The 25,393-nt window shown below is 43.3% G+C and overlaps 1 non-coding gene across 1 annotated transcript; it reads left to right on the top strand.

Annotated features, from left to right (window-relative positions):
- The first annotated feature begins 496 nt into the window (after positions 1-496).
- On the top strand, positions 497-25,393 carry LOC121585847. The gene is made up of 13 exons (XR_006658069.1): positions 497-578; positions 10,243-10,349; positions 10,514-10,724; positions 11,061-11,127; positions 11,834-11,883; positions 16,668-16,731; positions 16,817-16,896; positions 17,291-17,735; positions 18,126-18,303; positions 20,762-20,909; positions 23,048-23,183; positions 23,446-23,650; positions 24,181-25,393. It is a non-coding gene; the product is annotated as an uncharacterized LOC121585847 (transcript).

Genomic DNA, 25,393 nt, shown 5'->3' on the forward strand with positions numbered 1-25,393 from the left:
TGTCAAATTAAAAGCTTATTTTACGCTTCAAATAGTGTTATTTGACGTGTGTCTTTTTTGACACGCAAAGACCCAAACGGCGTTCCATAAATGGCATTCCATAAGCGTTGCCTTTGTACTTGTATATGTACAATTGTGTACCTTAAGCTTATATCTTGCCATATGAATGATGTATGTTAATAAAGTTACAAGTCGTCAATACAAATCTGCTCTGTGTAACTTTATCTGTGGGTTGAAAACCAAAAATCCAACCGTCTTCGTAGACGGTGATTCTCCTCTGTCGAAGGGGAGATTTCTTCATGCAACTCTACTACTGTTGTCTCTATGGCTACGGAGATCTCTGTAGCAGCCGCCGTTCAGCAACTGTAGTTTGGACATTTTGAGTTGAATGAAAGTCTACAATATTATTATTGTGAACAAAGCAATAATTTGTTTGACGTCGGCCTAGTCCCGCATCTATCTACGTCATTACTACTAGTTTCCGTTCTGCCTTTGACAACTTCCGGTGCACAGTTTTGAATCTTCGTTGGTCGCTATACGAGACGTGGACCCAAAGCAAAAGTACATCATCTTCAAAGGTAACGTTATGTCTCGATTCGCGAACATCAAATATTGAATCAACAAATATTAATGCATTGTGAGGTAAACTTGAGAAACTGTAACGTTTAGCCTTTATTTACAGTCGTGGTTAGCGGGTCTTTGCTAGCGTGCAATCTGGTATCCTTGGGACTTCCATAACCCCCATTGAAGTTGAAATTTAAAAATGGTTAGGTAAGAGTTAGTCTCGCGTTGCCATACCACCAAAATCACGTAGGTGGAAGCCTGGTTCCCGACGAGGCTAGGTAAGAGTTATGGTAGGGGTTAAGGTTAGTTAGGGTTTAGGTTAGGGACGTCCCAAGGATATAGGATAGAACAGACCATTAGCTAGCTAGGCTACTACTTACACCCCGTGGATAAACAATACCTAGTGTCAAAGTTGCGTCAATTCAAATCTGGCATTAGGAACAAAAGAGGTCAAGACGACTTCTAAGGTATACTAGTTATTTTAATTAATGCAAAAACCTTCAATGGTAAATATGATGTTTCGTATATACGGGCTCTCTGAGATGCCTCGCAGGACACCCCAGAGAACTAACACATTGTTTTCAGAAACAATACCCAAATACCCTGACAGAAAGTTTCCCACTTCTCTGCTGGCCAATTAGAGTAAAGACTTGAGCGTGGTTTAAAGTTTCTCAGCCAATCCTAGGTTCATGGGGTTGGTCTCATCTCCTCGGCGCCATTTGTTGCACACTACAGCCAGGCACAAGATTATCATAACATTCTATCATAGTGAGAAGAGCCAGCTCCCTTAGACATCATTCCTATGTCAAAGGAAGACTTACAGCTCATAAAGAACCATTATAGTCTAGCATTTGAAGACACAATCCTTATCTTATTTTACACACTAAAACAGACCTTCACATCAATCACAGCCTCCCCAGGTGTCACAACCTACATTAGCCCAGTCAAGAATGCACTCCTTCTAAGTTAGTCATCCCATCAATCTAAGAGAATAATAAATCCCTAATAGTCCCCCTTTTCACACCAAATAAGGTGTGATTCAAAAATAGGAAAACACAGATCGTCATTCATTATAATACAATACAAACAAAAAATCACACTTTTATTAATAGGCCATAATGTTACTAAAAATGCAAACCCTCAGTTCATCTACACCCCACTTGCAAATTGTTACCAGTCACCAAGGAACTTCAAACCATCACATAAGAAAAGACAAACATTCACATGGTTAACTTGATTAATAAAGCATAAAACACAGGATTAATAGAACACAAAACATAAGACTATTAAAACATAAAACACAAACAGAGAAGTATATTTTGGCCCCCTTTAGACACCCTCTAGTGTCACTCCACCAAGCCTGGTAGGTCATATCCTCAATTCCTTGGTTGGAGTCCAGGATTGGGCCTTATCTCACCATCTGTGGGAAATCACCTTCTCCATCTCCTTTCTCACCATACCTCAGACACAGGAAATAAGACAACATCCACAAAGAACAAGTATACCCATAGAAGCTATAACTTCACCCAGAATAGTTACAACAATAGTTTTCCATTTATCAAATATGTTATCAAACCAACCGTTTATGGAGCTATCAATACCAGAGTTCTCAGATAGTTTGTTTGTCAGCGTAGTTACTCCCATGAAGCTCTTGTCACTGACCCGTCCGGTGCTATATTGTTTGAGGATGAAAATACAGCACATAGATCCAAACAGAACACAAACTCCGCCCCTCTCAGCCAAAAGCATATCTAAAGCTATTATATTCTGCCTTGTCATTAAGATAGTTGCCACTGTTTGCTCATCTAATCCCTTTATTGCATCACAAGTGTGGTTTATAAATCTTTGCTGGTTATAGTAAATATAATTTATCCAATCTATGTTTTTATTAATTGTTGACCAACAAAAATACTTGATTCAAACTCAACTGCGGTCTGATTCCTAGCTTTGAATTGTTCTGGAACCTCTCGAGTTACTCCTATCCCATCAAAGGATCCTTTCATCAAAGGATCCCAGGAGGAGGTCCTACTTTCTATTTGACAACTCACCAGTCTCTGACACGTTTGTTTGTTTACATATGTAGTTGAGTTCACAATCAGTTATCACCACACAACCATCAGATGTCAGCACGGGCCTGGTTTTAGTTCCTACAATCCTCTGTCTGCAACAAAGAGGAGATTAGTCATGTTCTCTTTCAGTTGTGATATTCTCTGTGTAGGAGCAGAGCTAAGATGCCCTACTCTGTATCCTATCTTACTAGTCCTAGAAAAACGATTAGAATCCCCTGAGACTTCAAACGTAGGCAACCTAGGTCGGAATGAGTTTATCGGGGGATACAGATAGTTCAAGTTACTACAAGACTCTTTCACCACATTCCCAGGTGGTTTGCATGAACCTGACAGAGAGTCAAAGCCTGTCAAGGGGAACGGAGTAGTTGTTAACCTTGGTTTGGCTGTCCCACAGGCATAACAGTCCTCTTTAGACATAGTTCTTGCCGTATACTAAATCCATTCCAACCACCGGTCAAGATTCCTACACCCCGTCTCCACCTGTCCTACTTTCTTCAGGTCTATAGGTTGCACTGTCTCACTACCTCCCTCAGAGAGGTTTACTCTATAGGGTGCCCCAGTTGAAGAGGATATCTTACTTGTCAGGTCTGTAACCTGTTTTTGCGTACTTCAGACTTTCAGACAGTACCTACCCTTCTATGGGTTGCACTGCCATTTCTGGTAATTCCCTATTTTCACAATACTTCACCTATCCCTACGTCTAGCTGTCTCCTATGCCTTCATAGACTATGCTCAGGTATCATTTTATCAACTTGTTTTAGGTTAACTACTACTTTCGGCTGATCAGAAGGGTTTGAGTGTGTTAGGAATATGGCCCCCACAATCAGACAGCTACCTACCGTCAGGAAACCTGTGAATCCCCACCCTCGCCCTGAGAACATGTCAGATGCCAGAGGCCAACCCATTGCTTCACCTTCTATCGAACTCACACAGGGATGATCAGACAGGGTAAGGGAATCTTCGTTAAGGAGCCAACCCCCGGACCCTTGTGGCGATCGGATCTTTCTCCTAACTCTGTGTTTGTTCGTCAGGTGTAACTGGGTTTACCTTTTTGCAGTGTGTGACATGCACCCAGATTGATCTAATAGGACTTGATAGGGCCCTTCCCAACAGGCCTGCTTCCAGTTTTTCTTCTTTTTAGGGACTGGATCCACACCCAGTCTCCTGGTGTGATAGAGTGGGTCACCTTCTCCTTTAGTTCACCTGTGGGTCACAAAACCTCTGACATACGGGTGTGGTTAATAAACTATCTTCACACATACATGCTCAGCTCTCTATTTCTATTGTTGTTTTTTCTTTTTAAGTATTTTTATTTAATTCTATCAATATTATTTAATCCTATCACTCCCCCTTTTTGACACATGATTTGCCCATGTGTCAATATTACCACCTTTCTAAACCATTTCTTATGTAATTTATCATCCTATTGCCATGCCTTTCATTTTTTAGATTATCTTTTGCTCCTTTATTGCTCCTCCCACTTCCTTTGTCTTTTATGGCATCTAAATTCAACTTTCATCCAGTTCAGAATCAATTAGTAATCCAATCATTCAATCTCTTATCTTGTAAAAACACTCATGTTTAGTTCAAACTCTGTTCTACCCAGGCTCTCCCGGGCTTGACCTGAAGACTAATTGTTGGACATGACAAGTCTATTTTTTAAGTCACCTAAGTCTTCTGTCTAGCAACAAAGAATAAAAATCTTTATGTTTATGATTAACCCAGTTATATCTAATAGCCCACCAAAAAACTTCATCTTTAAATCACTACCAATGTCATATCCCTCGTTACTCTCTACCATTTGGATAACATCACTGATGTATGTATGCCTCCTTAGAGTTCCAAATTACTTTACCATGGGCTACCATTGCCTTCCCATAGATAAGATCACTTAATTTACCTGTATGCAGTACATAATGGAGTACGCAAACTTTACATCACTTTATCATTACCAATAAGCTCATCATTTGTTTTTTGCTTTAACGGTTTTGGCGTTTAAATATAGCAGTTTTTATGGATGAGTTTAACATTCTCCCCTCCTGTGTTATAGTGTGTCCTAGGTAAATGACCTCGATCTACCAAAGTTTAAGTTTCTTTCTGCTCACTTTGTGTCCCTGTTCTTCCAGGAAGGTTAACAATTGGATTGTATCCCTCTTACATCCCTCCTGAGTGGGATTAGCCAATAGAATATCATCTATATAAACTAACATTTTCATCCTTCCCTATGTTCAAACTTTCCCAAATTATTAGTTATAGCCTGGTCTAAGATTGTAAGACTTTCTGAGTAGCCTTGAGGTATCCTAGCCTAAGTCCATTTCCTTCCCTGAAAAGTAAAGCCAAACCACCCCTGACTATCCGGATGAACTTGGATGCTAAAGAAAGCATTAGCTAAATCTATCACTGTAAAATAGGAGTTCTCTGGTTTCAATTGGTTCAGCATTGTATGTGGATCTGTACACATTGAACTCTGGGAATGATATTTCCATTAAACTAACTGTAAGTCCATGACCATCCTCCAGTCGGCGCTAGGTGCCTCCTTTCTAACAGGAAATATTGGAGAGTTTCATTGTTCTTCATCTCCAGGAATTATCACCCCTCCCTTAAGTAAATGCTCAAATGTAGGTGTTATCCCCTTTATTGCTTCTGGTTTCATAGTATATTGCTTTTGGTATGGTCTATTATCGAATCGAGGAATCACTTGTACTGGAGCTACCCCCTTTATTAGTCCTACATTTGTTGTCCTTGTGACCATAATTTGAACAGAATTGCTGCTAACTCACCCTCCTGTACCTGAGTTAAGAAAATCTCTTCCTGTCATCCGTTAAAACTTATCTCCAGATGGACACTGGGCTGGGTTTTTGCTCTCCCATTTAACTTTATTCTATATCTCCCAGTGGAGTGGCCATACTGATCCCCATTTGGTGTATTCTGCCAATCAGTAATGTTTTTCCCTTGTTTTATATATTTACCTAGTGATAAACATTCCTCTGAATGTTCTTTCACTAGGGCACCATGGGGGGCTCCACCTTTCTCTGTACAGCCTCTGGCTCTGTGAACACATTTTAACCCAATTTGAAAAAACAACAATCACAAATAGCCAGGCCTCACTCAATTTAATAGCTCACTTTTATAACCTAAATTCTGCCTAACTGAGATGAGCTAATCTCTTTCTCCTAGTTATATTCTAAAGATGGTAGTACACACAAAACATGATAGATATTCCCAGTCTTAAGCCATCAATAATTGTTTGTATCATTCTAATTCCTCCTAACTAATCCATTAAACCACTCAAAATTCCTCGAGTATACAATGATTATTTAATTGATTACCCTAACTCTGCTACATGTGATCTCATCTCAAATGATCCATTTATCAATTATTTATTCAACCCCCTAGGAAAACCTGTCTTCCCTTCTATTGTTCCTATCCTCCCTATAAATGTCATATTTGAGTTTTTAGCCAATACAATCACAGTTACATCAAATGTTCCCTCATTTAATGGTATTTTCTTTCTAATATAACTTCCCTAAATGAGATTAAATCCCCTGTCTTCCTATACTATCCTTATATCATTACTGGATCAATGATAATAACTGTAATAACTATCAATAATACTTGTAATATCTAATTCACATTAAATTGTGTCTTTTTTCTGATTATGCTACAATTGTAGCCTATTTTATCACCCCAGTCCAAAATATAAGTTTATGTAACAAATCCATAACCCACTACAGGCTGCCGCTATTTCCCCAGCACAACAGCCAATGCATACTTGCATCCTAACCTAAATAAATTATCGTTCCAAAATGGTCCATCTATCTTGTATTTCCCCGCTAACCCATTTCAGTTCGCTATTCAATGTATTTAACTGTTCTCTTTAGATTATGCCCTAATTAATAAAACAAATACGTGTTATCATTTATCAGCATACGCTTAATGACATTCCTACCATCTGAACTCTCTCTCACCCCTCCCCTTGCTCCTTCCTACACAACGGGGAAGGCGCAAGGGGACCTTGTAACACATCCTCAGACCCTTCTAGAACACTTCCACTCAAGCCATCTAATTCAACCTTCCACATCTCTCAATCCACGTAGTAATCTAGGTCTATTGCCCCAATGCGAAAGCTTTGTCTACTGTCCCTACCTGTGTTCGAACCAGGGACAACGCCAGTCACTTCACACCATCTGCGATGCTCTCAAAGTAACTACTTCCAGTTCATAGAGCAAGTGACGTCACCAAATGAAAATCGCAGTAGCTTTCACCTCAGCAAAAAACTATCTCTCTCTTTGATTCCCTATTGTATAATTTAGTTTTTCTATTTACCCCCTAAACACGCTCGCTACAAATACTCCATTCAACATTACCAAACCAAATACTCCATCGTACCCATTCAATCAACACATCAGCCGTGGAATTCACACTCATAAATGCAGATTATTACTCCATGCCTTGAAATGATAAATAGATTTCCACTAATAGTATATTACAATGATTTCTCATTTTACCCTCTGACACAAAATGAAGTTCCCTCACTGTACTACGTTAGCTCTACCATGATAATTAGTTCAATTTAACCCTCTATTTGTTTTGTACTATATTATACATTACGTCTAAAACAACATTACTTATGGTCAGTTTATTCCGCCATCATATTATCCAACAACGCCACAATCTTAAACTCATATGGGGCGGCTGGCAGTTTAGTGACCAATAGCGCCGCACCAACAACCGAGAGGTCACCGGTTACAATCCCCGAGCCGACCAGGCGAAAAATCTGCCGATGTGCCCTCGAGCAAGGCACTCAACCCCAATTGTTCCCATAAATCGCTCTAGACAAGAGCGTCTGCCAAATAACCAAAAACGCACATGTAAATATTCTCTACTCTCTCACCCAACGCACGTCTGCGTTCGGTGAGCAAGTTTAGAACACTCTCTCGTCAGATACCCACATGCGTTCCCAGCCAACTCCCAGTCTTTTCATGGCTCCAAAAGCCACACTTTCGCTCTCTCCAGCCCCTCCCCTCGCAACTCTACCTTTTTGAGGAGCTGTGAGGAGCTGCTTCTCGTCCCAGCGCGCCTCCAATATTCCGCCGTTACTCAAAGTACTCCAGTCTATTTATTTAAATCAAATAATTCCCACCTAATTAGTTAAAGTTGGTGCACGTTTATAACCCGAATTATTTCGCTCTAATTGTTTAACCAGTATTTTGCACGGTCAAACATCAAACGTTAAATCAAATAATAAACCAAATAGCCCAAACCAAGCACATAAACCAGTATTATTCTACGTCAAACATCAAACCTTAAATCAAATACTAAACCGAATTGTTTCGACACAACTATTCAAAAGCAGTATTATGCTATTTCAAACACCAAACGTTATATTTCAATATATCAATTCAACCGTTTTAGTTCAGTCACACTCATTCTTAACTTTTCATTTCATGTTTTCGATTGTTACTGACGGGTTATATGGTTTGAGTAACCACAAATCCAACATTTATTCCCCAAATTATACCGTTTGGTCAGCCACAAACGTCTTTTGATTCCCAATTTGTTTTCTATCAAGGTATACAGGTTTATCATTCACACTTTCATGCATCCGACAACACTCGCACTGTCTAACTTTTATAGTACCTCCTATGGGTGTTTTTTGTTAACGCACACTTTAAACTTTAGTTCCTAATTGCATTTCTCATTATTTACTGTTTTAAAATATTCTTTGTATTCACAGTCAAAAATGGTACACAGTTAAACGTAGTATACAGTTATCACACAGCAAAAATAGTACACAATTATCGCACTCACTCACAATACACAGTCATAATCCTATCACACAGTCAAATATGTCACACAGTCATAAATGACACACTTATATCCCACACACAATCAAATGTGGGCACACAGGCGCGCCTATTTTATTCAAAACACTGTGCTGAACCTAGCCGCAACCCTTAGTTACGGACCTTGCCAGTCACCAGTATTATCTAAAATTTCCCGAACCTAGCCGTATCTCAGTTACGGACCTTGCCGGTGTAATTCTTCGAACCTAGCCGTACTGTAGTTACTGAACCTTGTCGATAGTAATTACTTAAACCAATTATTCCCTATATCTAAAATTTCCCGAACCTAGCCGTATCTCAGTTACGGACCTTGCCGGTGTAATTCTCCGAACCTAGCCGTACTGTAGTTACGGACCTTGCCGATAGCAATTACTAAATCAATTATTCCCTGTATCTTCGAACCTAGCCGTACCCTCTCACAGTTACGGACCTTGCCGATAGCAATTACTAAATCAATTATTCCCTGTATCTTCGAACCTAGCCGTACCCTCGCAGTTACGGACCTTGCCGATAGCAATTACTAAATCAATTATTCCCTGTATCTTCGAACCTAGCCGTACCCTCGCAGTTACGGACCTTGCCGATAGATGTCAGTATTTTCTCCGAACCTAGCCGTACCCTCGTGAGTTACGGACCTTGCCGATAGAACAAATACTCTCTGGTACCATGGGTTAAACATCACATTTACCAAAGGTTCTGCATGTCACAATATTGTGCTTATCTACTCATAATAGTTTCATAATTTAGTTCACTTACATCAGACAGTTGTTTCACAAAATTAATTTGGATAAAGCCAATGTGCAGATCTTTGGTTATTTAACAACAGGTATCTGCTTACCTTTTTAGAAGCCCGGGCAGTTTGTGAAACATACGGTTCGATGAAAGAGTTGACCAAATGTGCCGGACATTACCAGCAAAGTCCCTTCTACCAGATCACGTCGGGGTCACCAATTGTCAAAGTTGCGTCAATTCAAATCTGGCATTAGGAACAAAAGAGGTCAAGACGACTTCTAAGGTATACTAGTTATTTTAATTAATGCAAAAACCTTCAATGGTAAATATGATGTTTCAGTATATACGGGCTCTCTGAGATGCCTCGCAGGACACCCCAGAGAACTAACACATTGTTTTCAGAAACAATACCCAAATACCCTGACAGAAAGTTTCCCACTTCTCTGCTGGCCAATTAGAGTAAAGACTTGAGCGTGGTTTAAAGTTTCTCAGCCAATCCTAGGTTCATGGGGTTGGTCTCATCTCCCTCGGCGCCATTTGTTGCACACTACAGCCAGGCACAAGATTATCATAACATTCTATCATAGTGAGAAGAGCCAGCTCCCTTAGACATCATTCCTATGTCAAAGGAAGACTTACAGCTCATAAAGAACCATTATAGACTAGCATTTGAAGACACAATCCTTATCTTATTTTACACACTAAAACAGACCTTCACATCAATCACAGCCTCCCCAGGTGTCACAACCTACATTAGCCCAGTCAAGAATGCACTCCTTCTAAGTTAGTCATCCCATCAATCTAAGAGAATAATAAATCCCTAATACTAGCTAAAATACATTTGCTTGCTACGAGAATAAGGTGTCTTGCTACTAGCTATTGTTAGCTAATCAAGATGCTGCTTTATTAATGTGTCTTGTTTGTTTACATTGCCCGAAGAGGGCTGGCCAGTGGCATTGCTAGCTATCAGTGGTGGGTACGCTGCCCGGGCATGTTGTTTCCAGATAATAGTCATATTGTCCCCCTTACAGAGACAGAGAAAGGGACCATGGATGACGACAATCACAGATTATTTCAAAGAGTTGCAGAGAAACTTGGCTGGTCAGAGAAGGGAGGGTTGGAAACAGTAGAACAACAGGTATGTTGAAATTACTAGGTCACATTAATTAGAACCACCAGTGATTATCTTAATCAATTGCACACTATTCCCTATGTAGGGCACTACATTTGACCTGGTCAAAAGTAGTGCACTATATAGGGAATAGGGTGCCATTTCAAACACATCCTGTGTCATCTTTGCAGCTGATTAAGAGCATCAGTAAGACTCGGCGTCCGGCCATAGGCGGTCATGGCTCCAGGGGTGCTCAAGACCTTCCTCCCCCAGTCCGGCTACTTCTGCCAGACAGTGAGGAAGAGGATGACGGAGGCTCAGGGAAAGAGAACCAGGTCTCAAAGGGCAACAGTTACAGGACCAAGGTGTTCATGGAGTCCAGTGACGATGATTTCGACCAGTGTAAGTGAGAGTCAGTGGGTTGGGTTGCAAGTCTATTAGGATGTAAAAGGGCCTGTCTCCAAGAGGCCTGTTAGACATGTTCTCTGCTTCTGTGGTGAAGGGTGTCTCCTTGTTGCAATTTATATTAAACCTAGATTGATTTTTGATTGACTTTACCTACGACTGCTCTCTTTTTGTTAACCTGAAAGATTATTTTACACCTGGTCCAGAGCTGTATGAGCATTGGCCAACTCCTCTGATTATGGTTGTCATGGTGCCAAACATGTATGCCTATGACATGATAGCTATGCATTGAAATAGTGTAGTTGAATGATTTAATGTTCTTCTTGTCTGTAGTTCTTGTGGAGCAGGCGACACCCAAAGCTGCTTCTCGGAAACATTGCACTGCTGCTAAGAAAGTCAGGTAAAGTAGTGATTCGTCCAGCTAGGGCTGGACGAAGACCGTCATGAAAATAAAATAACCGTCATAACCGTAAAAAAAAAAAGATGGGACAGCATTCGTGCTGTTGAGTCCGTTTAAAAGATGGTGGATAAATTAAGATAGTTCTCTCAGGCCATTTACCATTAAAAAAAAGAGTGGTCTGTTCCGGTCTGCTTAACGGAGTGGTTCTCCCATAGACACCAATGCAATAGTAGCTGGGTCTGGTCTGCTTAGTTCATTGACTGTAATGTAACCTGAAAAAATGAGGGAGTGGGGTGTCTTGCTTCCGTTTCTGTCCGTTTCTGCCTACATCGCGTTGAAACTTTGTTGCTCCTTGCTGAAACAAGCTGGCCAATTACCGCCGTCCAAAATTCAATGACCGTCACAGCCCTACTTCCAGCCTACATAGCCTTGTAGTCTTAAGACTCTATTCAATCTGTATCGCTGAAGCGTTACAGATTGCGGGATAGAAATATAAAGGTAATGTCCGATTGCGCTGACAAATGCAGCGTTTACCGTGAATGCCATCTCCGCTAACCTGGGAACATTGCCTTTAAATTTCAATCACGCTGTAATGCTGAACTTCCACGATACTGATTGAATAGTGCCCTTAATCCCATTTCCTCTATCTAGTCATTCAATTGGACAAAATGTGATGTTGTTTATTCTCTGATTCTCTCCCCTGTAGTGAACCAGTCCTTGTATTAAGCTCAGAAAGTGACGACAGCTTTGAAAACTGTAAGTATCATACTGGTGCCTTGACATCTGCATTGGGGAAGTCATGTTTTGATCATATTCTGAAATTCTTTATTGAAACAATGTATGTCATTTCTGAATGGGTGTTTGTCATGTCTAGTTTGGTGTATGTCATTTCTAAGTCAAAGAACAATTGTTTCTGACTGTCCAGGGCCCGGTTTCCTAAAAGCATCTTAAGGCTAAGTTCATTGTTAGAAACTTGGTAGGAGCATTGTTAAATCTCAGAGCTGTTTCCCAAAACAATCGTTACCAAAGTTGTACTTGAAAACGTTATTTACCGACAGCCTCAAACCTCTAGTAGAACAGCGAAGTGCGTCGTTAGATTCTTTTTTTTTTTTTTTACCTGCTGCGTCACTTTACACACAGAAGATCGCCGTTAAACATAGAATCAAAGATGTGTATCAGTCTCTCTGTGACTGCCAATAACTTCACAACGAATTTGAATACAAATACAAAGTTGCCAATGTCATTGCAATTGTTACAAACAAGCAAAGGATACAAATATTTGAAAACAAAGCTTCAAACCACTAGTGGCCCTGTGTAGATCAGCTGGTAGAGCATGGCGCTTGCAGCGCCAGGGTTGTGGGTTCGTTTCCCACGGGGGGCCAGTATAAAAATGTATGCACTCACTAACTGTAAGTCTCTCTGGATAAGAGCGTCTGCTAAATGACTAAAATGTAAATGAAAACCGAGATGACTGCATTAAAAGACAAATAGCCTACCTACAGTATAGACTATAGGCCTATATATTATAAATAGCCTACCTACAGTATAGACTATAGGCCTATATACACTGCTCAAAAAAATAAAGGGAACACTTAAACAACACAATGTAACTCCAAGTCAATCACACTTCTGTGAAATCAAACTGTCCACTTAGGAAGCAACACTGATTGACAATACATTTCACATGCTGTTGTGCAAATAAAATAGACAACAGGTGGAAATTATAGGCAATTAGCAAGACACCCCCAATAAAGCACTGGTTTTGCAGGTGGTGACCACAGACCACTTCTCAGTTCCTATGCTTCCTGGCTGATGTTTTGGTCACTTTTGAAGGCTGGCAGTGCTTTCACTCTAGTGGTAGCATGAGACGGAGTCTACAACCCACACAAGTGGCTCAGGTAGTGCAGCTCATCCAGGATGGCACATCAATGCGAGCTGTGACAAGAAGGTTTGCTGTGTCTGTCAGCGTAGTGTCCAGAGCATGGAGGCGCTACAAGGAGACAGGCCAGTACATCAGGAGACGTGGAGGAGGCCGTAGGAGGGCAACAACCCAGCAGCAGGACTGCTATCTCCGCCTTTGTGCTAGGAGGAGCAGGAAGAGCACTGCCAGAGCCCTGCAAAATGACCTCCAACAGGCCACAAATGTGCCTGCTCAAACGGTCAGAAACAGACTCCATGAGGGTGGTATGAGGGCCCGACGTCCACAGGTGGGGGTTGTGCTTACAGCCCAACACCATGCAGGACGTTTGGCATTTGCCAGAGAACACCAAGATTGGCAAATTTGCCACTGGCGCCCTGTGCTCTTCACAGATGAAAGCAGGTTCACACTGAGCACATGTGACAGACGTGACAGAGTCTGGAGACGCCGTGGAGAACGTTCTGCTGCCTGCAACATCCTCCAGCATGACCGGTTTGGCGGTGGGTCAGTCATGGTGTGGGGTGGCATTTCTTTGGGGGGCTGCACAGCCCTCCATGTGCTCGCCAGAGGTAGCCTGACTGCCATTAGGTACCGAGATTAGATCCTCAGACCCCTTGTGAGACCATATGCTGGTGCGGTTGCTAATGCAAGACAATGCTAGACCTCATGTGGCTGGAGTGTGTCAGCAGTTCCTGCAAGAGGAAGGCATTGATGCAATGGACTGGCCCGCCCGTTCCCCAGACCTGAGTCCAATTGAGCACATCTGGGACATCATGTCTCGCTCCATCCACCAACGCCACGTTGCACCACAGACTGTCCAGGAGTTGGCAGATGCTTTAGTCCAGGTCTGGGAGGAGATCCCTCAGGAGACCATCCGCCACCTCATCAGGAGCATGCCCAGGCGTTGTAGGGAGGTCATACAGGCACGTGGAGGCCACACACACTACTGAGCCTCATTTTGACTTGTTTTAAGGACATTACATCAAAGTTGGATCAGCCTGTAGTGTGGTTTTCCACTTTAATTTTGAGGGTGACTCCAAATCCAGACCTCCATGGGTTGATAAATTTGATTTCCATTGATAATTTTTGTGTGATTTTGTTGTCAGCACATTCAACTATGTAAAGAAAAAAGTATTTAATAAGATTATTTCATTCATTCAGATCTAGGATGTGTTATTTTAGTGTTCCCTTAATTTTTTTGAGCAGTGTATTATACAGTGGGGGAAAAAAGTATTTAGTCAGCCACCAATTGTGCAAGTTCTCCCACTTAAAAAGATGAGAGAGGCCTGTAATTTTCATCATAGGTACACGTCAACTATGACAGACAAAATGAGAAAAATAAATCCAGAAAATCACATTGTAGGATTTTTAATGAATTTATTTGCAAATTATGGTGGAAAATAAGTATTTGGTCAATAACAAAAGTTTCTCAATACTTTGTTATATACCCTTTGTTGGCAATGACACAGGTCAAACATTTTCTGTAAGTCTTCACAAGGTTTTCACACACTGTTGCTGGTATTTTGGCCCATTCCTCCATGCAGATCTCCTCTAGAGCAGTGATGTTTTGGGGCTGTCGCTGGGCAACACGGACTTTCAACTCCCTCCAAAGATTTTCTATGGGGTTGAGATCTGGAGACTGGCTAGGCCACTCCAGGACCTTGAAATGCTTCTTACGAAGCCACTCCTTCGTTGCCCGGGCGGTGTGTTTGGGATCATTGTCATGCTGAAAGACCCAGCCACGTTTTTCACTCAAAATCTTACAATACATGGCCCCATTCATTCTTTCCTTTACACGGATCAGTCGTCCTGGTCCCTTTGCAGAAAAACAGCCCCAAAGCATGATGTTTCCACCCCCATGCTTCACAGTAGGTATGGTGTTCTTTGGATGCAACTCAGCATTCTTTGTCCTCCAAACACGACGAGTTGAGTTTTTACCAAAAAGTTCTATTTTGGTTTCATCTGACCATATGACATTCTCCCAATCCTCTTCTGGATCATCCAAATGCACTCTAGCAAACTTCAGACGGGCCTGGACATGTACTGGCTTAAGCAGGGGGACACGTCTTGCACTGCAGGATTTGAGTCCCTGGCGGTGTAGTGTGTTACTGATGGTAGGCTTTGTTACTTTGGTCCCAGCTCTCTGCAGGTCATTCACTAGGTCCCCCCGTGTGGTTCTGGGATTTTTGCTCACCGTTCTTGTGATCATTTTGACCCCACGGGGTGAGATCTGCGTGGAGCCCCAGATCGAGGGAGATTATCAGTGGTCTTGTATGTCTTCCATTTCCTAATCATTGCTCCCACAGTTGATTTCTTCAAACCAAGCTGCTTACCTATTGCAGATTCAGTCTTCCCAGCCTGGTGCAGGTCTACAATTTTGTTTCTGGTGTCCTTTGACAGCTCTTTGGTCTTGGCAATAGTGGAGTTTGGAGTGTGACTGTTTGAGGTTGTGGACAGGTGTCTTTTATACTGATAACAAGTTCAAACAGGTGCCATTAATACAGGTAACGAGTGGAGGACAGAGGAGCCTCTTAAAGAAGAAGTTACAGGTCTGTGAGAGCCAGAAATCTTGCTTGTTTGTAGTTGACCAAATACTTATTTTCCACCATAATTTGCAAATAAATTCATTAAAAATCCTACAATGTGATTTTCTGGAGAAAAAAATTCTCAATTTGTCTGTCATAGTTGACGTGTACCTATGATGAAAATTACAGGCCTCTCTCATCTTTTTAAGTGGGAGAACTTGCACAATTGGTGGCTGACTAAATACTTTTTTCCCCCACTGTAAATAGCCTACCTACAGTATAGACTATAGGCCTATATATTAATATATATTTCAATGATTCAATCAATTTCATGTTCATCAAATTGAGTTTTATTTGGCTACTGTCTATAATGTTTGCCTCAATATATTTCATAATGTGTAGCCTAACGTGCCCAATCTTGGTTTAGTTCATTTTATAGGGTAAGCATTAGAATAAGCCACCTCAATATCTGCAGCCATAGGTGATAATCTCTTTAGGAGCTGATCCTTGGTCAGTATTGTGAAATAATTATAATGTTAAGGTAAGATCTGAATGGAGAAAGCTGATCTGAGAGCAGCGCTTCCTTCCTTTCCATCCTATCAGTATTGACACTTGCCTCAACAACCAACTTGTGAACGTTCTCTCTGCGCGGTGTTTTGGGAAACGCATGTTACGTCTTCGGCCGTTGTAGGAAAGATGCACCCTTAAAACACTCGTAAGCCTAGGTTCCATCGCTACCGGGAAACCGGGCCCAGGTCCCTTCGATGTCTCCTTATTCATGTCATTGTCCCCCACTATGAAATCGGGGAGGGAACTGTGGATCGGTCTCCGTCCGTTCGTGCGTTAGTCACACACGATATCTGACAACGCTGGCCCGATTTTGACTAAACTCTGGTGAATGATGCGTCTTGCCATAGAGATCCGGCATTTACAAAACTACACTGATTTGGCCCAAGGCGGGAGCTTTAGTAATTAACGGGAATTTGTGAGTCACACCAGAGATGAAAAGGCAAAGCGGGAGGTATAACTGCCGCTGCATCGTTCGTGGGGGATGACATGTTTACTGTTCCCTTGTCTCTCCTCTGGTGCCCCTGAAGTCCTGAGCCGTGTGAAAACTCCCAAGCCTAAGCCCAAGGAAGCAGAGCGTGGCAGGGAAGACTGGTACAGTGGTTCCAACCTCTCTTACCTTGACTATGGTCCCTATCGCGTGTTAAATACTCAGGTTTATCTCCTGTTTTGTCCTCAGCCTCAGAAACTTCATTGTCGACAGCTTTTCCTCCGATGATGACTTTGTCGTCGAGAAGAAAAAACCATCTACCTCCAAAGGTAACATTGACTGCTTCCCTAATGGCAACCTATTCCCTATGTAGTGCACTACTTTTGACCAGGGAGCATAGGGCTCTTTTCAAAAATAGTGGACTATATAGGGGATAGGGTGCCATTTGATACGCCATTGACTGTCCTCATACATACTTGTAATAAACTGAAATCTGTTTCTAAGAAGTTCTTTCTGCTCGATTTCAGTTCAGCACTGTGATGACTTTTCTTTGCATAGCTAGTATTGAAGTAATACCCAGGAAGCCTTGGTTAATATGATATATTATCACGGCTAGGGGGAGTTGTTAGGCCAAAAGCATTACCTACTCAACAGTCACTGTCTGTTTTGTTTAACTCATGGAGACTCATCAATGAAAAGACACTGTGTGTCTGTCTTCTACAGGTGCCTTTAACACCCCCAAGCTGTCCTCCTCCCAGCTCCCAGTCAGAAGACCCCTGTCCCAGTGTGACTCCCCAGTTTTCCTCAGTGACAGTGAAGAAGAAGATGGTATCGTGATGAAGAGCACATGGAGGACGCGCCAACCTGTGCACCAGCCGCCGCCGTCACAGAAGCTCAAAGTCCTGCAAAGTAACCAGAAGTCCTGCAAAGTAACCAACGTCTTCTTTCCCTCTCCCGCCCCTCCTCCTCTGCCCTCCCCTCTCCCAGCTCTCCTCCTCCCCCCTCTCCTCCTTCACCCCCTCCCCGGCATCCGTTCCACAGCGGACCCACTCAGCCCCGTCGAAGCTGGAGGACTCAGCCAGCTCAGAGGAAGAGTTCCTCAGCTTACTGGACAGAATTAAGAAGAACCACAAGACCGGCAACACCCCAACACCTAAACGTAACACAGGTAACACCTAAACATAACACAGGTAACACCCCAACACCTAAACATAACACAGGTAACACCCCAACACCTAAACGTAACACAGGTAACACCCCAACACCTAAACACAAAACAGGTCACAGTAATACACAGGGATCTTTTTGTAAAGTGGGGTGGCACATTTCTAAAAGACTTGTCCCGGGTGTTGGATGTGAGAGGGTAACGTAACAAAGTAAATCTGCACGCTGGTATACTTACTGCTCCCAAAGTCTTTAAATATAACTAATACATTTCTGTTCTGACAGTGTCCACCCACAAGGCTTCTGCCAGCTGTGGTCTGTAATTGGTACATTTCCTTTTTTGTTTCTATATCATGTAATCTCATTGGCTGCTTCCTGATGTGTGTGAATCCAGTGCCCAATCAGAAGCCCCCCCTGTCAGCTCCACGGCCCAAAGCCTCGAAAGAGGCGGGCCCTCGGCCGGTAGGGAGAACACCATTGGCTCTGAAGACCCCGGTGCGGCCGCTCGTCACTAAACCCACAGTGTCCCAGACGGAAACCAGACTCCAGACCAGCAGCCTTTCCTCCTCCAGGTAATATTGAACAGGGCCTAGGGCAGGGTGTAGATCAATACTGTCTCCTCTCCTTCATCTATTCTACACTGATCTAAATACATAGGTTCAGTGAAGTGTGTGTGTCAGTCTGTCTGTATCTGTCTGTGTTTCTCTCCTCAGAGTGTCAGCAGTGTGTTAGACTCCAGGCTGTGTTTCTCTCCTCGGTGTGTCAGCAGTGTGTTAGACTCCAGGCTGTGTTTCTCTCCTCAGAGTGTCAGCAGCAGTGTGTTAGACTCCAGGCTGTGTTTCTCTCCTCAGTGTGTCAGCAGTGTGTTAGACTCCAGGCTGTGTTTCTCTCCTCAGTGTGTCAGCAGTGTGTTAGACTCCAGGCTGTGTTTCTCTCCTCAGTGTGTCAGCAGTGTGTTAGACTCCAGGCTGTGTTTCTCTCCTCAGAGTGTCAGCAGCAGTGTGTTAGACTCCAGGCTGTGTTTCTCTCCTCGGTGTGTCAGCAGTGTGTTAGACTCCAGGCTGTGTTTCTCTCCTCGGTGTGTCAGCAGTGTGTTAGACTCCAGGCTGTGTTTCTCTCCTCAGTGTGTCAGCAGTGTGTTAGACTCCAGGCTGTGTTTCTCTCCTCAGAGTGTCAGCAGCAGTGTGTTAGACTCCAGGCTGTGTTTCTCTCCTCAGAGTGTCAGTAGCAGTGTGTTAGACTCCAGGCTGTGTTTCTCTCCTCAGAGTGTCGCAGCAGTGTGTTAGACTCCAGGCTGTGTTTCTCTCCTCAGAGTGTCAGCACAGTGTGTTAGACTCAGGCTGTGTTTCTCTCCTCAGAGTGTCAGCAGCAGTGTGTTAGACTCCAGGCTGTGTTTCTCTCCTCAGAGTGTCAGAGCAGTGTGTTAGACTCCAGGCTGTGTTTCTCTCCTCAGAGTGTCAGCAGCAGTGTGTTAGACTCCAGGCTGTGTTTCTCTCCTCAGAGTGTCAGCAGCAGTGTGTTAGACTCCAGGCTGTGTTTCTCTCCTCAGAGTGTCAGCAGCAGTGTGTTAGACTCCAGGCTGTGTTTCTCTCCTCAGAGTGTCAGCAGCAGTGTGTTAGACTCCAGGCTGTGTTTCTCTCCTCGGAGTGTCAGCAGCAGTGTGTTAGACTCCAGGCTGTGTTTCTCTCCTCAGAGTGTCAGCAGTGTGTTAGACTCCAGGCTGTGTTTCTCTCCTCAGTGTGTGCAGCAGTGTGTTAGACTCCAGGCTGTGTTTCTCTCCTCAGTGTGTCAGCAGCAGTGTGTTAGACTCCAGGCTGTGTTTCTCTCCTCAGAGTGTCAGCAGCAGTGTGTTAGACTCCAGGCTGTGTTTCTCCCTCAGAGTGTCAGCAGCAGTGTGTTAGACTCCAGGCTGTGTTTCTCTCCTCAGAGTGTCAGCAGTGTGTTAGACTCCAGGCTGTGTTTCTCTCCTCAGTGTGTCAGCAGCAGTGTCTTAGACTCCAGGCTGTGTTTCTCTCCTCAGAGTGTCAGCAGCAGTGTGTTAGACTCAGGCTGTGTTTCTCTCCTCAGAGTGTCAGCAGCAGTGTGTTAGACTCCAGGCTGTGTTTCTCTCCTCAGAGTGTCAGCAGTGTGTTAGACTCCAGGCTGTGTTTCTCTCCTCAGAGTGTCAGCAGTGTGTTAGACTCCAGGCTGTGTTTCTCTCCTCAGAGTGTCAGCAGTGTGTTAGACTCCAGGCTGTGTTTCTCTCCTCAGAGTGTCAGCAGCAGTGTGTTAGACTCCAGGCTGTGTTTCTCTCCTCAGAGTGTCAGCAGTGTGTTAGACTCCAGGCTGTGTTTCTCTCCTCAGAGTGTCAGCAGCAGTGTGTTAGACTCCAGGCTGTGTTTCTCTCCTCAGAGTGTCAGCAGTGTGTTAGACTCCAGGCTGTGTTTCTCTCCTCGGTGTGTCAGCAGTGTGTTAGACTCCAGGCTGTGTTTCTCTCCTCAGAGTGTCAGCAGTGTGTATGACTCCAGGCTGTGTTTCTCTCCTCAGAGTGTCAGCAGCAGTGTGTTAGACTCCAGGCTGTGTTTCTCTCCTCGGAGTGTCAGCAGTGTGTTAGACTCCAGGCTGTGTTTCTCTCCTCGGTGTGTCAGCAGTGTGTTAGACTCCAGGCTGTGTTTCTCTCCTCAGAGTGTCAGCAGCAGTGTGTATGACTCCAGGCTGTGTTTCTCTCCTCAGAGTGTCAGCAGTGTGTTAGACTCCAGGCTGTGTTTCTCTCCTCAGAGTGTCAGCAGCAGTGTGTTAGACTCCAGGCTGTGTTTCTCTCCTCAGAGTGTCAGCAGTGTGTATGACTCCAGGCTGTGTTTCTCTCCTCAGAGTGTCAGCAGTGTGTTAGACTCCAGGCTGTGTTTCTCTCCTCAGTGTGTCAGCAGTGTGTTAGACTCCAGGCTGTGTTTCTCTCCTCAGAGTGTCAGCAGTGTGTTAGACTCCAGGCTGTGTTTCTCTCCTCAGAGTGTCAGCAGTGTGTTAGACTCCAGGCTGTGTTTCTCTCCTCAGAGTGTCAGCAGTGTGTATGACTCCAGGATGTTTCCTCCAGTCTCTGTCTGGACCAGGCTCCAGCTACAGCCGCAACTTCAAACAGACCAAGGAGGAGCTCACCAGCAAACTGTACTGCCTGTACAACACCAGCGTGTTCGACAGCAAGGTACACGCACACTTTAAGCATACATAGGCTATACAGTGTTAAACACACAGGTTATAAGCATACATGCAGTACCAGTCAAAAGTTTTAGAACACCTACTCATTCAAGGGTTTTTCTTTATTTTTTACTATTTTCTACATTGTAGAATAATAGTGAAGACATCAAAACTATTAAACAACACATATGGAATCATGTAGTAACCAAAAAAGTGTTAAACAAATGAAAATATATTTTACATTTGAGATTCTTCAAAGTAGCCACCCTTTGCCTTGATGACAGCTTTGCACACTCTTGGCATTCTCTCAACCAGCTTCACCTGGAATGCTTTTCCAACAGTCTTGAAGGAGTTCCCACATATGCTGAGCACTTGTTGGCTGCTTTTCTTTCACTCTGCCGTCCGACTCATCCCAAACCATCTCAATTGGGTTGAGGTCGTGGGATTGTGGAGGCCAGGTCATCTGATGCAGCACTCCATCACTCTCATTCTTGGTAAAATAGCCCTTACACAGCCTGGAGATGTGTTGGGTCATTGTCCTGTTGAAAAACAAATTATAGTCCCACTAAGCCCAAACCAGATGGGATGGCGTGTCGCTGCAGAATGCTGTGGTAGCCATGCTGGTTAAATGAATTCTAAATAAATCACAGACAGTGTCACCAGCAAAGCAGCCCCACACCATAACACCTCCTCCTCCATGCTTTACGGTGGGAACTACACATGCGGAGATCATCCGTTCACCCACACCGCATCTCACAAAGACACAGCGGTTTGAACCAAAAGTCTCCAATTTGGACTCCAGACCAAAGAACAAATTTGACAAACCAGACCAAAAATCTCACATTTGGACAGATTTCCACCAGTCTAATGTACATTTCTCATGTTTCTTGGCCCAAGCAAGTCTCTTCTTCTCATTGGTGTCCTTTAGTAGTGGTTTCTTTGCAGCAATTCGACCATGAAGGCCTGATTCACACAGTCCCCTCTGAACAGTTGATGTTGAGATGTGTCTGTTACTTGAATTCTGTGAAGCATTTATTTGGGCTGCAGTTTCTGAGGCTGGTAACTCTAATGAACTTATCCTCTGCAGCAGAGGTAACTCTGGGTCTTCCATTCCTGTGGCGGTCCTCATGAGAGCCAGTTTCATCATAGCGCTTGATGGTTTTTGCGACTGCACTTGCAGAAACTTTCAAAGTTCTTGAAATGTTCCGTATTGACTGACCTTCATGTCTTAAAGTAATGATGGACTGTCGATTCTCTTTGCTTATTTGAGCTGTTCTTGCCATAATATGGACTTGGTCTTTTACCAAATAGGGCTTTCTTCTGTATACCCCACTACCTTGTCACAACACAACTGATTGGCTCAAACGCATTAAGAAGGAAAGAAATTCCACAAATGAACTTTTAAGAAGGCACACCTATTAATTGAAATGCATTCCAGGTGACTACCTCATGAAGCTGGTTGAGAGAATGCCAAGAGTGTGCAAAGCTGTCATCAAGGCAAAGGGTGGCTACTTGAAGGATCTCTGTGTTTAACCCTTTTTTGGCTACTACATAATTCCATATGTGTTATTTCATAGTTTTGATGTCTTCACTATTATTCTACAATGTAAGAAATTGTAAAAAAATAAAGAAAAACCCTTGAATGAGTAGGTGTGTCCAAACCTTTGACTGGTAGTGTATACTGCCATATTACTTAGAGTGATAAAGATGCCATCTTATACAGTGTTTTGTGTTGACCTGCACCTTAACATCATGTGACCTGGGCTTGTCTTGCATGTTTTACCTCGTTACCTTTCTAACCTCTTTGTGCCCCAGCTGCCCAGTAACATGTCAGTGAGCTGTTTTACCTCTTGTTACCTTTCTAACGTCTTTGTGCCCCAGCTGCCCAGTAACATGTCAGTGAGCTGTTTTACCTCTTGTTACCTTTCTAACGTCTTTGTGCCCCAGCTGCCCAGTAACATGTCAGTGAGCTGTTTTACCTCTTGTTACCTTTCTAACGTCTTTGTGCCCCAGCTGCCCAGTAACATGTCAGTGAGCTGTTTTACCTCTTGTTACCTTTCTAACGTCTTTGTGCCCCAGCTGCCCAGTAACATGTCAGTGAGCTGTTTTACCTCTTGTTACCTTTCTAACGTCTTTGTGCCCCAGCTGCCCAGTAACATGTCAGTGAGCTGGAATAAGAAGATGAGGAAGACTGCTGGCTACTGCATCACAGGGCAGGAGAGAGGAGGAGGGAACCGATACGCCCGCATCCAACTCTCTGAGAAGGTCTGTGACTCTGCAGGTAAGGCTTGGCTGGTTGAAGAACTAATGACATGAGATTAAATGTATGTTGTTACAACGTTGGAGTTAGGTTCTGGTGTAAGTCATTTAAAGTCAAACTTGAATGTGAATAGCCCGTGTATGTATGATTTTAAACTTGTGTAAAATATCTCATTATTTCTCTCCCATCATCCCTCATTCTCACCCATCCTCTCTCCCTCCCTCTCTCCCTCCCATCCTACTTCTCCGTCCTGCCCCGTCTCCGTCCTGCCCCGTCCTCCCAGACCGTCTGCGTGACACGTTGGTCCATGAGATGTGCCACGCTGCCACCTGGTTGATCAACAGTGTGAGGGATGGGCACGGCCCCTTCTGGAAGCTGTACGCCCGCAAGGCCACGCTGGCACACCCCGAGCTGCCCACGGTCACCCGCTGCCACAGCTACGACATTAACTACAAGTACCAGTACCAGTGCAGCCGCTGCAAAAACACGTACGTCAACACCAGCTTCCTGTCTGTCCCTGGCAGCTTCCTGTCTGTCCCTGGCAGCTTCCTGTCTGTCCCTGGCAGCTTCCTGTCTGTCCCTGGCTTACGCTTAGATGAATACTGTTTTAGTGCTGCAAATGAAATGGTGATTGGGGATATTTAAAGATGGATTTATTTAATCCTAGGAAACTGAGTTATTCCGTCAATTGAAGTATTTGCCCTGTGTGGCTCAGCAGGAGACACATACATCAACAATATATACTCACTGTAGTGTTAATCACTTGGGATAAAAGTGTCTGCTAAATGGCATTATATTATTGATGTATCAGTTGCCTGAGACTAAACTTGTATACTCTCTTTCTCCCCCTACAGTATGTATTGTCATAGCTTATAGTTATAGTATCAAAATAGGTAGTTCAAGCCCTCAATCTAGCATGTATTCCCATGAATTGATGGCTAAACTCGAAAAATTATTGATGGCTAAACTAGAAAACCAATTGATGGCTAAACTGTTCTCATCTTCCTCCCCTCTGTAGGCTCGGTCGCCACTCTAAGTCTCTGGATACCCAGAGGTTTGTGTGTGCCCTCTGTACGGGTCAGCTGGTCCTGCTCACCCCCGCCAAGCCCCGGGCGCCCACGCCCTTCGCCAACTTCGTCAAGGAGAACTATGGGAGCGTTCGCCAGGACCTGGTGGGTCAGAGCCACGGTGACGTGATGAGGAAACTCAGTGTTGACTTCGCCACCAAGACCAAACTCAGCCAGAGCTGAGAGGGAGAAAGAGCGGGATCAGCTCTCCCTGTATTTCAAAAACTGTATCCTTGGCTTGAAGATTTCCACTGCTCTGATTTTGAAGCAATGGTGGGATCCTTTTCTTTTAACCATCCTAATGTGTTAGATTAGTGGGATCCTTCTCTTTCAACCATCCTAATGTGTTAGATTAGTGGGATCCTTCTCTTTCAACCATCCTAATGTGTTAGATTAGTGGGGGGATCCTTCTCTTTTAACCATCCTAATGTGTTAGATTAGTGGGATCCTTCTCTTTCAACCATCCTAATGTGTTAGATTAGTGGGATCCTTCTCTTTCAACCATCCTAATGTGTTAGATTAGTGGGATCCTTCTCTTTTAACCATCCTAATGTGTTAGATTAGTGGGATCCTTCTCTTTCAACCATCCTAATGTGTTAGATTAGTGGGATCCTTCTCTTTCAACCATCCTAATGTGTTAGATTAGTGGGATTCTTCTCTTTCAACCATCCTAATGTGTTAGATTAGTGGGATTCTTCTCTTTTAACCATCCTAATGTGTAGTGGGATCTTCAAGTTGATATGTCTGTCTTAAATAGCTCTGTGTATGTATCAGGTTTTCAGAGGCAGCTATAGTGAGTCTGTTGTCATTCCTTACGTCTCTAACTGGAGTCTCACCATTACAGTGAAATGAGCCAAGAGACACACTGAACAGTGACTAAAGGCAACGTGAATCAGTCATATATTGTTGTCAAGCCTGCCTGTGACATGGATTCATACCTTTCAAATATCATTTTGTGACCAACTGTTTTGAATTACTTGAAATATTAATTGGTGAAAATTGTTCTATGAAATTTCATATGGTTCATAACAGGCAGATGTGGCAGCTTCGCATACAATTTTAGGTTACATTTTCAACGTTTGTCTTAATAATATATATTTGTTGTTGTTGATGTTTTGTTGATGAAAACGTTATTATTTTTCAATAAAGATTTGATGTTTTACA

The sequence above is a fragment of the Coregonus clupeaformis genome, unplaced genomic scaffold (genome assembly GCF_020615455.1).
Source record: "Coregonus clupeaformis isolate EN_2021a unplaced genomic scaffold, ASM2061545v1 scaf0024, whole genome shotgun sequence".
NCBI lineage: Eukaryota > Metazoa > Chordata > Actinopteri > Salmoniformes > Salmonidae > Coregonus > Coregonus clupeaformis.